The sequence below is a fragment of the Stenella coeruleoalba genome (genome assembly GCF_951394435.1).
Source record: "Stenella coeruleoalba genome assembly, chromosome: 14".
Taxonomy (NCBI): domain Eukaryota; kingdom Metazoa; phylum Chordata; class Mammalia; order Artiodactyla; family Delphinidae; genus Stenella; species Stenella coeruleoalba.
The window spans coordinates 39,727,762-39,744,961 of record NC_137160.1 but is presented as its reverse complement, the minus strand read 5'-3'; the positions used below and the strand labels follow the sequence as shown (position 1 = coordinate 39,744,961).

The following is a 17,200-nucleotide window of genomic DNA, read 5'->3' as shown; positions in this document are numbered from 1 at the left end:
AACTAAAAGAAAACACAAACAACTAAACTGAATTAGGAAAATGATGAATGAACAAAATAAGAATATTAACAAAGAGACAAACTATTTTTTTTAAAAAGCAAACAAATTTTGGAGCTGAAAAATACAATAACTGAACAAAAAATTCAATAGAGTCGGGACGTCCCAGGTGCTGCAGTGGTTAAGAATCCTCCTGCCAATGCAGGGGACATGGGTTCGAGCCCTGGTCTAGGAAGATCCCACATGCCGTGGAGCAACTAAGTCTGTGCGCCACAACTACTGAGCCTGTGCTCTAGAGCCCACAAGCCACAACTACTGAGCCTGTGTGCCACAACTACTGAAGCCCGTGTGCCTACAGCCCACACTCCTCAACAAGAGAAGCCACCGCAATGAGAAGCCCACACACCACAATGAAGAGTAGCCCCTGCTCGCCGTGGCTAGAGAAAGCCCACATGCAGCAACAAAAGCCCAACACAGCCAAAAATAAATAAATAAATTTATTTTTAAAAACATTAAATAGGGCTTCCTTGGTGGCGCAGTGGTTGAGAGTCCGCCTGCCGACGCAGGGGACGTGGGTTCGTGCCCCAGTCTGGGAAGATCCCACATGCCGCGGAGCGGCTGGGCCCGTGAGCCATGGCTGCTGAGCCTGCGCGTCCGGAGCCTGTGCTCCGCAGTGGGAGAGGCCACAACAGTGAGAGGCCCGCGTAGCGAAAAAAAAAAAACATTCAATAGAGGGGTTCAACAGCTGACTTGACCAAGCTAGCAAAAGTGAAGACAGGTCATTTGAAATTATTGAGTCAGAGGAGCAAATAAGAAAATATTAAAAAAACCAAAGATAGCCTAAGGGACTTATGGTACATTCTCAGGGGGACTAATGTACACATTAAGGAAATCCCAGAAGGAGAAGAAAGAGAGAAAGGGGCAAAGAGTTTCTGTGAAGAAATGACAGTCAAAAGCTTCCCAAATCTAAGAAAATAGACATACAGATTTTAAGAAATTTAAAGAACTCCAACTAGAGTAAATCCAAAGAGAACCACATCAAGACACATTACAATCAAATTGTCTAAAGTCAAAGACAGATGATCTTGAAAGCAGTTAGAGGAAAGCAATATATCATTTACAAAGGAGCTTCCATAAGATTATCAGCAGATTTCTCAGCATAACCTTTGAAAGCCAGAAGGGAGTAGTATGATATATTCAAAGTACTAAAAGAAAAGAACTCAACCAAGAATACTGTATGTGGCAAGACTGTCCTTCAAAATGAAGGAGAAATTAAGACCTTCCTAGATAAATAAAAGCTGAGGGATTTCATTAGCACTAGAACTACTCTACAAGGAATGCTAAAAGAGTCCTTCAAGTTGAAGTGAAAAGATAATAGACAGCAACATGAAGCTGTTGCTGAAATTATAAGGCTCTTCAATAAAGGTAAGTGCATGAACAAATATAGTAACCTCTTCTATTGTAATTTTAATGCATAGAATTTAAATGACAAAAATTTAAATAACCATAAATCTATATTACACAATATTTAAAGATGTGATTGGTGACATCAATAGTACAAAGTGTGTGAGGTGAAGCTGTAAAGGAATAGAGTTGCAACTGAAGCTAAGTTGTTATCAGTTTAAAACAGAAAGCTACAATTTTAAGATATTTAATTGCAATGGTAACCACAAAGAAAATATCTATAGAATATACACAAAAGGAAATGAGAAAGAAATCAAAGTGTATCACTACCAAAAAAATGAAACACAAAGTAAGAAAGACAATAAAGCTACAAGACATACAGAAAACGATGAACAAAATGGCAATTGTTAAGTCCCTCCCTGTCAATAATTACTTTAAATACATGTAAATGCATTAAACTCCCCAATCAAAAGACACAGATTGGCTTAATGGATTTAAAAAAGTGATCCAACTACATGCTGTCTACAAGAGACTTTAGATCTAAGGACACACATAGGCTGAAAGTGAAAGGGTGGAAAAAGATATTCCATACAAACGGTAACCAGAAAAGAGCAGGAGTGGCCATACTAAAACCAGACAGACTTTAAATCAAAAACTATTACAAAAGACAAAGAAGGACATTGTACAATAATAAGAGGGTCGATTCACCAAGAAGATTTATCAGTTATAAATATTTATGTACCAAACCTCAGAACTCCTAAATATATGAAGCAAACCTTGATAGAATTGAAGGGGGAAATAGACAGAAACACAATACTAGTAAGAGAGTTCAATTCCCCACTTTCAATAATGGATAGAACAACCAGACAGAAAGTCAGCAAGCAAATGGAGGAACTGAACAACACTGTAGACCAACTGGACCTAACAGACATATACAGAACATTTTACCCAACTATAGCAGAATGTACATTCTTATCAAGTGCACATGGTACATTCTCCAGGATAGACCACATATTAGGCCACAAAACAACTCTTAATAAATTCAAGACTATTGAAATCATACAAAGTATCTTTCTCCATCACAATGGAATGAAACTAGAAATCAACAGCACAAGGAAAACTGGAAAATCCACAAATATGTGGAAATTAAACAATACACTTTTAAACAACCAATGCAACATAGAAATTCACAAGGAATATTATAAAATACCTGAGACAAGTCAAAATTAAAACACGACATACCAAAACTTATGGGATGCAGTGAAAGCAGTGCTAAGAGGGAAATTTACAGGTATAAATGAGTACTATACTGAAGTAGAAAGACCTCAACCCAAATTTACAACTCAAGAAACTAGAAAAAGAAGAAAAAACTTAATCCAAAGGGAGCATAAGGAAGAAAATAATAAAGATTAGAGCAGAGATAAACTAGAGAACAGGAAAATAGAAAACAATGAATGAAACTGAGTTGAATTTTAAAAGATCAACAAAATTATCAAATCCTTAGCTAGATTATGAGAAAAGAGAGAAGACTCAAATAACTAAAATTAGAAATGAAAGAGGGCATTACAATGACAGGAAGAAAAGTATTATAGAAGAATACTATGAACAATTGTACACCAAGTTGTACAACAAATTAGTTAACCTAGAAGAAATGAATAAAATCCTAGAAACACTTAAACTGCCAAGACTGAATCATGAAGAAACAGAAAATCTAAACAGACCAATACTGAGTAAAAAGATTGAACAGGGAATCAAAAGCCTCCCAACAGGGCTTCCCTGGTGGCGCAGTGGTTGAGAGTCCGCCTGCCGATGCAGGGGACACAGGTTCGTGCCCCGGCTCGGGAAGATCCCACAGGCTGCGGAGCGGCTGGGCCCGTGAGCCATGGCCGCTGAGCCTGCGCGTCTGGAGCCTGTGCTCCGCAACGGGAGAGGCCACAGCAGTGAGAGGCCTGCGTACCACAAAAAAAAAAAAAAAAAAAAAAAAAGCCTCCCAACAAAGAAAAGCCCAGGACCAGATAGATTCACTCGTGAATTCTACCAAACATTTAAAGAGGTAACACCAGTTCTCCTGAATCTCTTCAAAAAAAACTTAAGAGGGGGGTACACTTCCAAATTCATTCTATGAAGCTAGCATTATCCTGATACCAAAGCCAGATAAAGACACTACAAGAAAATATAACTATGACCACTATCCCTGGTGACTATTGATGCAAAAATTCTTAACAAAATACTAGCAAAAAGAATTCAACAGAACTTTAAAAGGAGTATACACCATGACCAAGTGGGATTTGTTCCTGGAATGCTTAAATGGCTCAACCTATAAAAATCAATTAATGCAATACACCACAATAACAGAATGAAGGATGAAAAAGGATCATCTCAACTGATGCGGAAAAGCATATGACAAGGTTCAACACCCTTTCATGATAAAAAAAAAATCAGCAAACTAAAAAAAGAAAGAATTATTGCAACATAATAAAGCCCATATGTGAAAAGCCCACAGCTATCAATCATACTTAAGGGTGAAAGACTGAAAGTTTTCCCTCTGAGATCAGGAACAAGGCAAGGATATCTGCTCTTACCACTTTTATTTTTTTCAATATAGCATTGGAAATCCTAGCTAGAGCACTTAGGCACTTAGACCTAAAACTATAAAACTCCTAGAGGAAAACAAAAGGGAAAAGTTTCATGACATTGGACTTGGCGATGATTTCTTGGATATGGCACCAAAATCATAAGCAACAAGAGCAAAAAAATAGACTATACCAAACTTAAAAACTTTTGTGTGTCAAAGGACAAAATCAACGAAGTGAAAGGCAAACTATGTAATGGGAGAAAATATTTGCAAAAGCACATATCTGAAAAAGGCATTAATATCCAGAATATATAAAGAAATCCTACATATCAATAAAAAATAAAATAGCGTAACTAAAAAATGGGCACAAATTTTAATAGACATTTCTCCAAAGATGATATATAAATGGCCAAAAAGCATATGAAAAGATGCTCAACATCACTAATCATCAGAGGAATGCAAATCAGAACCACATTAGATATCACCTCATACCCATTAGTATGGGTAATATCAAAAAGACAGAAAATAACAAGTGTTGACAGGGATGTGGAGAAGTTGGAACTTGTGCATTGTTGGTGGGATTGTAAAATCGTGCAACCATTACGGAAAACAGTATGGAAGTTCTTCAAAAAATAAAAATAGAACTACCATGTGATCCCGCAATCCTATTTTTGGGCATATATCCAAAAAAATTGAAAGCAGGGGTCTCCAAGAGATACTTGCATACCCATGCTTATAGCACACTATTAACAACAGCCAAGATGCAGAAGCAACACAAATGTGAATGGATAAACAAAATGTGAGACAGATATAGATATAATCACACAGTGGATTATTACTCAGCCTTAAAATGGAAGGAAATCTTGACACATGCTTTAACATGGATGAACCTTGAGGACATTATGCTAAGTGAAATATGCCACTCACAAAAAGACAAATATTATATGTTTCTGCTTATATGAAATATCTAAAGTAATCAAATTCATTGAAATAGAAAGTAGAATTGTGGTTACCAGGGGCTGGGGGGAGGGGGGAAAAGGGAGTTGCAGTTTAATGGGTATTTTCACAACAGTGGGAACATACTTAACACTAAAGTATAGTTAAAATGGTTACAATGGTAAATTTTATGTGTTTTTTACCACACGCACAGAAAGGAATGCACCAAATGCTGGTGAGTATACAGAGTAACAGGAACTCTCATTCGTTGCTGGTGGGAATGCAGAATGGTACAGCCACTTTGGAAGACAGTTGGGCAGTTTCTTACAAAACTAAACATATTCTTACCACACCATCCAGTAATCATTCTCCTTGGTATTTATCCAAAGGATTTGGAAACTTTCGTCCACACAAAAACCTCCACACGGATGTTTACAGTAGCTCTATTCATAATTGCCAAAACTTGGAAGCAACCAAGGTGAATGGATAAACCGTGGTACATTATAACAATGGACTGTTATTCAGCCCTTAAAAAATAAAAGCTACCAAGCCAAAAACAAGGCATGGGGGAAACTTAAATGCACATTACTAGGTGAAAAAAAGCCAACCTGAAAAAGCTACCTACTGTAGGATTCCAACTATATGACATTCTGGAAAATCAAAACTATGGAGACAATAAAAATATCTGTAGTTGCCAGGGGAAAGGGTCGGGGGGAGGAATAAATAGGCAGAGCACAGAGAATTCTTAGGGCAGCGAAAATACTCTGTATGATGTTATAATGATGGATACATGTCTTTATACGTTTGTCCAAACCCACAGAATTTACACCACCAAGAGTGAACCCTAAGGGAAACTATGGACTTTGAGTGATTATGGTTTGTCAATGAAGGGTCACCCTTGGTAACAAATGTACCACTATGGTGAGTGAAGTGGGAGGCTATACCTGTGTGGGAGAAAGGGGGTATATGGGAAATCTCTGTACCTCCCTCTCAATTTTGTTGTGAACCTAAAAACTGCTCTTAAAAATGTTTTTTTAATAAAAGGAATTAAGTACTTATTCATGCATGTTACAACATGGGTGCACTTTGAAAATATGCTGCATGAAAGAAGCCAGATAGAACACATTTTATGATTCCATTTATGTGAAGTGTTCAGATTAGGCACCCAGAGACAGAAAATAGGTTAGTGGTTGGCACGACCTTGGGGAAGAGGGAATGGGGAACGACTGGAAATGGGTGTGCGTTTATTTTTGAGATTATAAAAATGTTCTGGAATTAGATAGTGGATATGGTGTGCAACGTTGTAAATATACTAAAACCACCGAATTGTACACTTTAAAAAATAAACAAGTAAGCAAAAAATCGAAGGTGAAATAAAGACATTTTCATATAAATGGAACCTGAGAGCCTCTGTGGCCAACAGTCCTGCACTGTAAGAAATGCTAAAAGAAGTTCTTCATACTAAAAGGAAATGGTAGCAGGTAGGCATTCAGATCTACAAAAGGGAACAAAGAGCAACAGTAATGATAAATATACCTCATAGCAATAGTGTCGGGTGGGAACTGCCCTCTGAAGCCAGCTCCCAGGCGGTGGGTTCCTTTGCCATCTTGCCTCTTCACTCTTAGGAACTAGGGACCTCTCCGCAGGCAGCTCTCACCATACACTCTCTCTCTGTTTTTCACGTGGTGGAGGGAACCCCAGTAAGTCCACCACCTAAGCAGATGAGCAGGGTGTGCAGGGCCAGTGCCCGGCTCCCCTCAGGCAAGCACCCCATTCTACCCTAGGGGGACACACTTGGCTGACATCCCTCAAAAGCCCCCCCTTCCCACCTTTGGACTCTGGGGTTGAGCTGCTACAGGTCCGAAGGCAGAAGGGCTGGGTTGCACATAGGTACTTCCCTATAAGCCTGTGCAGAGGGGCCACCCTGAGGGCCTCAGCTCCTGCCTCATAGGCCAGGAAGAACCTTCACTTTCAAGACATCAGGCAATATTGTACTGCACATCCTGTCAAGAGAGGGGAGAAGGAGAGGGACACGGTCTCTACACAGTTGTGCCATTTCAGTGGCCAAAGTGAAACGGTCAGTTGTGAAAGGAGACAGTGGCCCTGTGGAAAGAGCACAGGCTTGGAAGTCAGATAATCATAGGTTCAAATCCAAAGTGGGCCATCTGTCAGCTGAGGGACCTTTAGCAAGGCCCTTCATCTCTCCGGGCCTCTGTTTTGTCATGTCTAAACTGCCTGCCTCATTGGGGAGTTATAACACCTTGACAGAGATGGCATTAACAGATGGTTTTTCCCTTCCGCCGCTCTCATCATTTGCTTCTGCTAAGGCTGGTGCCTGTGGTGAGGGCAGCTGCACTGAGCTGTGTGCCAAACCAGACCAAGGACACTGTGCACTGGGCCGCTGGAAGGGGATCCAATCCAGAAGGATGGAAATCCAGTCCTCCTTAACCAATGCATGACTTGGTTTGACTTCAGCAAAGAAACATTTAAAACTGCAAAAAGTGAAAAGAAACAAGGTAGGATTTACTCTTCAGCACTTCCACTGTTACTCAGTCCGGCCCACCTGATTCCATCCTGCACTCTGAGTGTGTGGCCTTCCCTGATCCACAGGCAGGTTTAGAGATAAAGAGCTTGACTTGAAACAGTAGACCAAAGAGAGAAACGTCCCAGCCAGGCTCACAGAGAACAGACTTGTGGTTGTCAAGGGGGAGGGGGGTATGGGAGGGATGGATAGGGAGTTTGGGATTAGCAGAGGCAAACTATTATATATAGAATGGATAAACAACAAGGTCTTACTGTATAGTGCAGGGAACTACTATATTTAATATCCTGTGATAAACTGTAGTGGAAAAGAATATGAAAAAGAATGTATATGTGTGTGTGTGTGTGTGTATATATATATATATATACACACACACATATATATAACTGAATCACTGTGTTGTACACCAGAAACTCACACAACATTGTAAATCAACTATACTTGAATAAAATAAATGTTTAAGAAAGGAAAAGTCTCAGCCAGTCTCCTTCATGATTGCAGACTCAAAACTCCTAGATACAACATAAAAAGAAAGAATTCAACATTAGATTAAAAGAAGTATTCACTTCAACTAAGTTGGGATTGTCTGAAAATTTAACTAAGGTTTAAGAGAAAATCTATGAATGTATTGGGCCAGTAGATGTTTGATAAAACCTTAATAGTAAACACTTGTTGCAAAAGTTGTGTTTAATATGTTTGGGTTTTTTTAAAGTACTCTTGTACTTTAACTTATATTTTTTCAAACCAAAAGCCAAATTTCTATTTAACGATAAAACCCTAGAGACTTTGTTATTTAAATCAAACAAAAGAAGGATGCCTGCTGTCACCACTACCACTTAACAGTGTTCAGGAAGTTCTGACAATACATTAAGATCTGCAACAGAAAGGAGGTAAAAAACGTCATCAAGAACAACAATGTGTTCTCATTATTTGCAGATGATTGTCATTTATTTGTTTCTTAATTCACCAAATATACACTGAGAGCCTCCTCTATGTCCCACACCATTCAGGGAAACAGAATGCAAACTCCCTGCCTTCACGGAGCTGACAGGAGGCAGGGTTGGAGACAGATAAACAAACAAGTGAAACAAAATAAAGAATGTGCCTTGAAGAAAACGAAAACAGTTGACAGAGTGACAGGGCAGAAGGAGCCATTCTGTAGCAGGTGGTCAGCCTAACTAAAGAAGGGATATTTGACCATAGTGTGGAAGGTACAAAAGAGCAAGCCATGGGGCAAGTGGACAATTTTCCAGGTTGGGGAGCAGTGAGAGCAAAGGCCCTAGGACAGGAAGAAGGTCAGCAAGCTGATTAGGGCAGTGTGGACAAGGAATAGTTAGGTGAAGGGAAGGAGCCCAAGATAGGGCCAAAAAGCAGGCAATAGGAGGGCTAATTATAGGCAGAATAATGGCTCCCAAAGATGGTCATGTCCTAATCCCTGGAACCTGTGAATATGTTAGTTTACTTTGCAAAGGAGAATTAAGTTTGCAAATGGATATAAGGTTGCTAACCAGCTGACCCTGAGGTGGGGAAATTATCCTAGATTAGCTGGGTGATCCCAATGCAATCACAAGTCTCCTTAAATGTATAAGAGGGTGAATCAGTGGTAGAGTGATGTGATATAAGAAAGACTCAGCTGGACATTGCTGGCTTTGAAGATGGAAGGGGGCCATGAGCCAAGGATGCAAGCAGCCCCTAGAAGCTAGAAAAGGTGAAAAAACAGATTATCCCTTAAAATCTACAGAAAGGAACATAGCCCTACTGACACGTTGATTTTAAGCCAGTAAAACCCATTTTGGACTTCTGGCCTCTAGAATTGTAAGATAACAGATTTGTGCTTTTACGCCACTAGCTTGTGTTGTTACACCAGCAATAAGAAACAAACACAACGGTGTATTACACTATTTTCAAATATTGAATTAGCATTCCATCCCTGGAATAAGCCCTATTTGTCAGTGTATAATTCTTCTACAGACTGCTGAATTCTGCTTGCTAATGTCTTGTTAAGAGTTTTTGTATCTATATTCATGAGGGATATTGATCTACAGATTTCCCTTTTTGTGTTATCATTGTGTAGTTTAAGAGTTCTTTGTAAATTTGGGATAACAGTCCTTTATTAGATGTGTCTTTTGCAAATATTTTCTCCCAGTCTGTGTCTTGTCTTCCCATTTTCTTGGTTGTCTTTCACAGAGCAGAAGTTTTTAACTTTAATGAAGTCCAACTTATCAATTATTTCTTTCATGGATCATGTCTTTGTTGTTCTATCTAAAAAAGGCATCACAATACCCAAAGTCATAGGTTTTCTCCTGTGTTATTTTCCAGGAGTTTTATAGTTTTGCATTTTACAGTTAGATCTATGATCCATTTTAAGTTAATTTTTGTGAAGGGTGTAAGGTCTCTGTCTAGGTTATTTTTTTTTTGTATGTAAATGTCCAGTTGTTCCAACATCAACTGTTGAAGAGACTATCTTTGTTCCACTGTATTGCCTTTGCTTCTTTGTCAAAGAGTAGTTGACCATATTTATGGGGCACTCTTTCTGGGCTTTTGATTCTGTTCTATTGACTTATCTGTCTGTCTTTTCACCAATACGATACTGTCTTAATTTTTATAGCTATATAATAAGGCTTGAAGTCAGGTAGAATCAGTTGCCCAATATTGTTCTTTTTCAGTTTTGTGTTGGCTATTCTTAGCCTTTTGTCTCTCCATATAAACTTTAGAATCAGCTTGTTGATAATCCATAAAATAAATTGCTAGTTTCCCCTGAGGGTAGGTCTTGTTAAGAACAGATTTCTTGGCATATTTCAAAATGGTTTCTTTTCCCCTCCCCATGCCAGATGCCCGAGGTAATTCTTCTCTGATATCTACTGTGGGGATCTGATTGAGCTCCTGGGGGAAAATCTCACAATATTGTGAGGGTCCCTCTGTGTCTGGGTGCCCTGGAGTTTTTAACTCTCAGATTTGTCCACACTGAGCCTCCAGCCATCATAGTTCAGATTTTCCTACCCTGACTCTGGCTCCTGCAGTGAATTCTGCTCATGAGTCTCCGCTCCTCTGGTAAGCTGGGACTCCCTGTATTCGCCTGACTCTTTGATCCTGGGGCAGTGGTTTGCCCTGTGTCCTCCCCTCTTCTGTGGATCCAAGAAGAGTTGTTGATTTTTCAGTCTGGACCAGCTTTTTACATGTTGTTGGAATGGATGGTGACTTCCAAGTTCCTTACCTGTGGAACTGGAAAACAGAACTCCTTCCTGTACGTCTTAGACTTCCACTTTTATTTACCTTCTAGAGTTTTTATTTTCTTATTTTTTTTTAAATTTAATTTAAATTTTTATACAGCAGGTTCTTACTAGTTATCTATTTCATACATATTAGTGTATATATGTCAATCTCAATCTCCCAGTTCATCCCACCACCCCTGCTTTACCCCCTTGGTGTCCATACGTTTGTTCTCTACGTCTGTGTCTATATTTCTGCCTTGTAAACCAGTTCATCTGTACCATTTTTCTAGATTCCACATATATGCGTTAATATACGGTATTTGTTTTTCTCTTTCTGACTTACTTCACTCTGTATGACAGTCTCTAGGTCCATCCACATCTCTACAAATGACCCAATTTCATTCCTCTTTACAGCTGAGTAATATTCCATTGTATATACGTACCACATCTTCTTTACCCATTTGTCTGTTGATGGGCGTTTAGGTTGCTTCCATGTCCTGGCTATTGTAAACAGTGCTGCAATGAACATTGGGGTGCATGTGCCTTTTTGAATAGTTTTTCTTTTTAAGGCACCTCTTCGTATAGTATTTTTTTCAGCAGTTTGCTCAAGATATTATACTATATGTATATAACATCAGTCTACTGAGGTCAACATTTTTCAGTCCAAGTGAAGTGTTATGTTTTTAGCACTCATCCTCTTTAATTGTGTCCTGAATGTACACATGGGATTTTTAGATCAGGAGTAGATTTCTTATTATTTACCTTACAGAAAATAACAAGCATGTGCTTCTCCCATGTCCTTGGAACAATACAGTGAGAGCCAGGTCAAATACAAAGACACATGCAAAGTCTACATTGTAAGTGAGAAACACAGAGGAGTGAATTTTGGCCATTTATATGCAGGAGAAAGGCAGATGCCTCTCTCTCCCCTTCTGAAAGAATCTCCTTGGAAATGTCTTACTTGAACACTTTGAAATAAGTATCTCAAGGGTCCAAACAGCCCAATTCTCAGCTTTTAAAATGTACAAATATCTGTGTGTCCTGGGTTTCATCCCTTTTGAAATTTCAAAAGCCATTACCTAGAAAAATAATGCTCAAACCTAGATACCTATCCTGAAATGTAACTTTTTTGCTCTTGGGTGGATAAAACAAGGCTAATGGATGGAAGCAATTAGTTCTACTAGTAGGGAAACAGTTGACTTCAGATCTAGTTTCTGAGCGAAGTGAAAACAAACATTACATTTATTGAACACTGATTCCCCAGTCTCTGGAGTCTGAGACTTTTATAGGAACACTGAGAAATTCACATGATATATTTACCAAAAAAACTTTACCTCCCTTTGATTCCTTTTACTCTTCCCCATTTACATTATGATTGTCTTAGCTATTTTCTCTAAATACACTGAGAACTACATCAGAAAATGTAGTAATTTTAGATAATAATAAAAACTTCAACTAAAAAGAAAAAAAAATGTAGTAATTTTTGCTTCAACCACCAAACATAATTTAGAAAACTTAAGAGGAAAAGGAAAATCTGTTGTATTTACTCATAGTTTTACTCTTTCTGTTTTTCTTTCTTCCTTACTGATGTTCCACGAATTCTTTTATTTTTTTGGTAACAGCTTTACTGAGATATAATTCACAGAATACAATTTACTCATTACAAGTGTACAATTCAGTAGTTTTTTAGTATATTCACAGAGTTGTGCAACCATCATCACAATTTTAGAACATTTTTATCACCTCAGAAAGAAGCCCCATACTTTTTAGCCATCACTCCCCAAGTCCTAGGCAACCACTAATCTACTTTTTCTCTGTAGATTTACCTATTCTGGAGATTTTATATAAATGGAATATAGTGTTTTCTGATTGGCTTCATTTAGCTTATATTTTCAAGATTCATCCATGTTGTAGCATGTATCAATATTTCATTCCTTTCTATTGCCAAATAATATTCCATTGTGTGGATATACCACACTTGATTTATCCATTCATCAGTTAACAGACATTTGGGTTGTTTCCACTTTTGACTATTTATGAATAATGCAGGTATGAACATTTATGTACAGATTTTTTTGCAGGACATTTTACTTGGGTATATACCTAGGAGTGAAATTGCTGGGTCGTATGATAACTCTATGTTTAATTTCCTGAGTACCTGCCAAACTGTTTTTCAAAGCAGCTGCACCATTTTACATTCCCACCAGCAACGTATGAGGGACCCAGTTTCTCCACATCATCAAAACTTGTTATTATCTTTTTTTCTTTATTTTTTTGACTGCATTGGGTTTTAGTTGCGGCATGCAGGATCTTCGTTGAGGCATGCAGTAACTTTCATTGCGGTGCACAGTCTCTTTGTTGTGGCACACGGGCTTCTTTCTAGTTGTGGCGTGTGGGTTTCTCTCTAGTGGTGCGCAGGTTTCTCTCTACTTGTGGCATGCAGGTTTTCTCTTTCTAGTTGTGGCACGCGGGCTCCAGGGCGCATGGGCTCTGTAGTTGTGGCACACGGGCTCTCTCGTTGAGGTGTGTGAGCTCAGTAGTTGTGGTGCGCAGCATGTGGGAAATATGAACAGACCAATAACAAGTACTGAAATTGAAACTGTGATTAAAAAACCCCCAACAGGTTGTGGGAATGTAAATTGATACAGCCACTATGGAGAACAGTATGGAGGTTCCTTAAAAAACTAAAAATAGAGCTACCATATGACCCTGCAATCCCACTACTGGGCATATACCCTGAGAAAACCATAATTCAAAAAGAGTCATGTACCACAATGTTCATTGCAGCTCTATTTACAGTAGCCAGGACATGGAAGCAACGTAACTGTCCATCGACAGATGAATGGATAAAGAAGATGGAATAAAGATGCAGATGTAGAGAATGGACTTGAGGACATGGGGAGGGGGAAGGTAAGCTGCGACAAAGTGAGAGAGTGACATGGACTTATATATACTACCAAATGTAAAATAGATAGCTAGTGGGAAGCAGCTGCATAGCACAGGGAGATCAGCTTGGTGCTTTGTGACCACCTAGAGGGGTCATCAAAACAGTATGGTACTGACACAAAAATAGAAATATAGATCAATGGAACAGGATAGAAAGCCCAGAACTAAATCCATGCACCTATGGTCAATTAATCTACAACAAAGCAGGCAAGACTATATAATGGAGGAAAGACAGTCTCTTCAATAAATGGTGCTGGGAAAACTAGACAGCTACATGTTAAAAAAATGAAATTAGAACACTCTAACACCATACAAAAAATAAACTCAAAATAGATTAAAGACCTAAATGTAAGGCTGGACACTATAAAACTCTTAGAGGAAAACATAGGTAGAACACTCTCTGACATAAATCACAGCAATATGTTTTTCAATCTGTCTGCCAGAGTAATGGAAATAAAAACAAAAATAAACAAATAGGACCTAATTAAACTCAAAAGCTTTTGCACAGCAAAGGAAACCATAAACAAAAAGACAACCCACAGAATTGGAGAAAATATTTGCAAATGATGTGAGACAAGAGATTAGTCTCCAAAATTTACAAACAGCTCATGCAACTTAATATCATAAAAACAAACAACCCAATCAAAAAATGGGCAGAAGACCTAAATAGATACTTCTCCAAAGAAGACATACAGATGGCCAAGAGGCATATTAAAAGATGTTCAACATTGCTAATTATTAGAAAAATGAAAATCAAAACTACAATGAGATATCACCTCACATCAGTCAGAATGGCCATCATCAAAAAAATCCACAAACAGCAAATGCTGGAGACAGTGTGGAGAAAAGGGAACCGTCCTACACTGCTGATGGGAATGTAAATTAGTATAGTCACTATGGAGAACAGTATGGAGGTTTCTTAAAAAGCTAAACATAGAGCTACCATACGATCCTGCAATCCCACTCCTGGGCATATATCCAGAGAAAGACATGGTCCGAAAGGATACATGCACCCCTGTGTTCACTGCATGCAGCACTGTTTACAATAGCCAAGAAACCTAATTGGAAGCAACCTCAATGTCCATCGACAGATGAATGGATAAAAAAGATGTGGTACATATATCCATTGGAATATTACTCAGCCATTAAAAAGAATGAAACAATGCCATTTGCAGCAACATGGAGATTACGATACTGAGTGAAGTCAGACAGAGAAAGACAAATATCATATGATATCACTTATATGCAGAATCTAAAAATAATGATACAAATGAACTTATTTACAAAACAGAAACAGACTCACAGACTTCAAGAACAAACTTATGGTTACTAGAGGGGAAGGGCTGGGGGGAGGGATAGTTACGGAATTTGGGATTGACATGTACACACTACTATATTTAAAATGGATAATCAACAAGGACCTACTGTATAGCACAGGGAACTCTGCTCAATATTATGTAACAACCTAAATGGGAAAAGAATTTGAAAAAGAATGATACATGTATATGGATAACCGAATCACGTTCCTGTACACCTGAAACTAACACAACATTGTTAATCAACTTATACTCCAATATAAAATAAAAAGTTAAAAAAAAAAAACTTCCTTTAGCTATCCTTTTAGAGTAGTTCTACTGGAAACAGATCCTCTTAGTTTTTCTTCATCTGAGAATGTCTTAATTTACCCTTCCTTCCTAAAGGATATTTTCACTGGATATAGAATTGTGAGTTGATGATTCTTTACTTTTAGCACTTGAAAAATGTTATGCTACTTCATCTGGCCTCTGTGATTTCTGATGAGAAATCCACTGTCATTTGAATTATTTTTCCTTTATGGGTAAGGTGTCACTTCTCTCTCATTGATAAAGAATTTTTTCTTTGTCTTTAGTTTGCAGAATTTTTATCATGATATGTTTTGATTTGGCTTTCTTTGGGCTTATCCTGTTGGGGATTTGCTCAGTTTCTTATATCTGTAGACATATATCTTTTGTCATATTTGGGGTATTTTCATCTATAATTTTTTTGAATACCTTTTCAGCCCCATACTTTTTCTCATCTCCTTCTGAGACTCCAGTGACACAAATATTTGATATGTTTATAATCCTACAGGTCTGTGAGGGTCTGTTATTAATTTTTTAACCTGTTTTTTCTTTATTGTTCAGATTAGGTAATTTTCCTATTATATTTTTATAAATTTATTTATTTATTTATGTTTTGGCTGTGTTGGGTCTTCATTGCTGTACACGAGCTTTCTCTAGTTGCAGTGAGCGGGGGCTACTCTTCATAGTGGTGCGCGGGCTTCTCATTGCGGTGGCTTCTCTTATTGCAGAGCATGGGATCTAGGCACACGGGCTTCAGTAGTTGCGGCTCACGGGGTCTAGAGCGCAGGCTCAGTAGTTGTGGCGCACGGGCTTAGTTGCTCCGCGGCATGTGCGATCTTTCCGGACCAGGGCTCAAACCCGTGTCTCCTGCATTGGCAGGCAGATTCTTAACCACTGTCCCACCAGGGAAGCCCTGTTATCCTTTTTCTAATTGCTCACATATTTGTTTATTTTTTACATAGATGTATAATTTATGGTAGTCTATGTTTATTAAGGTTATATATGTATAAATAAATATTTATACTAATCATTATTACTATAATTGCTATTTGCCTATAAACCTCATCCCACTCGAATAAATAATCTCAGTGTTAGATGCCTACTTGCCCATTTGGGCTGCTGTGTCACCTCAAATCAGGATCCACCACCCTCTCACCCTCACACTCCCACCTTCACTCACGTCTGCTCAATCTCAGGAAACTATGTCAAAGCAATTTTGCCACAATCATATTAACAAGATGACCTCTTGATCTGGTATCTCCAAGCAAGAAGCTAAGTACAGGACAGTGCCAACAGACAACTGGTTGACAAGGCATTTGGGTGCCTCTACCCAGGCTCTTCAGTACAGAGTCTGGCTCATGCCACCAATCAGAGTCACACTGTAATGGTGGCTCTTCCCAGGGGCCCAGAAAGGAGGGCCCAGGCTTTGTCCCAAAGGAGGTACAAGGGCAGGAATATCTGAGACTCAGGGGACAGAACTTCACACATAAATACTGGGAGCCTATTACTTTCCAGGAGTCCCAGAGCCCCAGGGACCAAAGCCCAGGATACCAGCACAGGCTCCAGTGGCACAAGGCCTACGTCTGGAAAGGTGAAAGTCTGCAGCAACCTGACACACTGTTATATTCTCAAATCAGAAAATAAGGAATCTCAGAGCAACTGAATGGGAGCCCGCCTGATAATACCTGGTGTTGTCAGCCTTGGCCATCTTCCACTGCACAGCTGCAGCCAATCTCATTCTTCACAGCACAAACCAGTCCCAAGGGAAAAAATGGCCCTTACTCTCAGAACCCAAGGCATACGAACCAGTAGACAGGTTACAGCTGGTCCTAATGCACCTTGGGCTACCCATCCTGAACACGCTTATCCAGAAAGAACTAGAGCTTAGTCACTTTAGTGCACTTCTCGCAGTAGGTTTTTGGGGAAAAAAAAGAAACACGTGCAAACACACACACACACACACACACTCCCTCACTCACAGACATGC

The 17,200-nt window shown here is 38.9% G+C and overlaps 1 long non-coding RNA gene across 1 annotated transcript in view; it reads right to left on the bottom strand.

Moving 5' to 3' along the window:
* The window catches only part of LOC307197540, a 102,346-nt gene that overhangs the window by 29,015 nt on the left and 56,131 nt on the right, over nt 1-17,200 (bottom strand). The gene's annotated exons all lie outside the window — the stretch shown is intronic.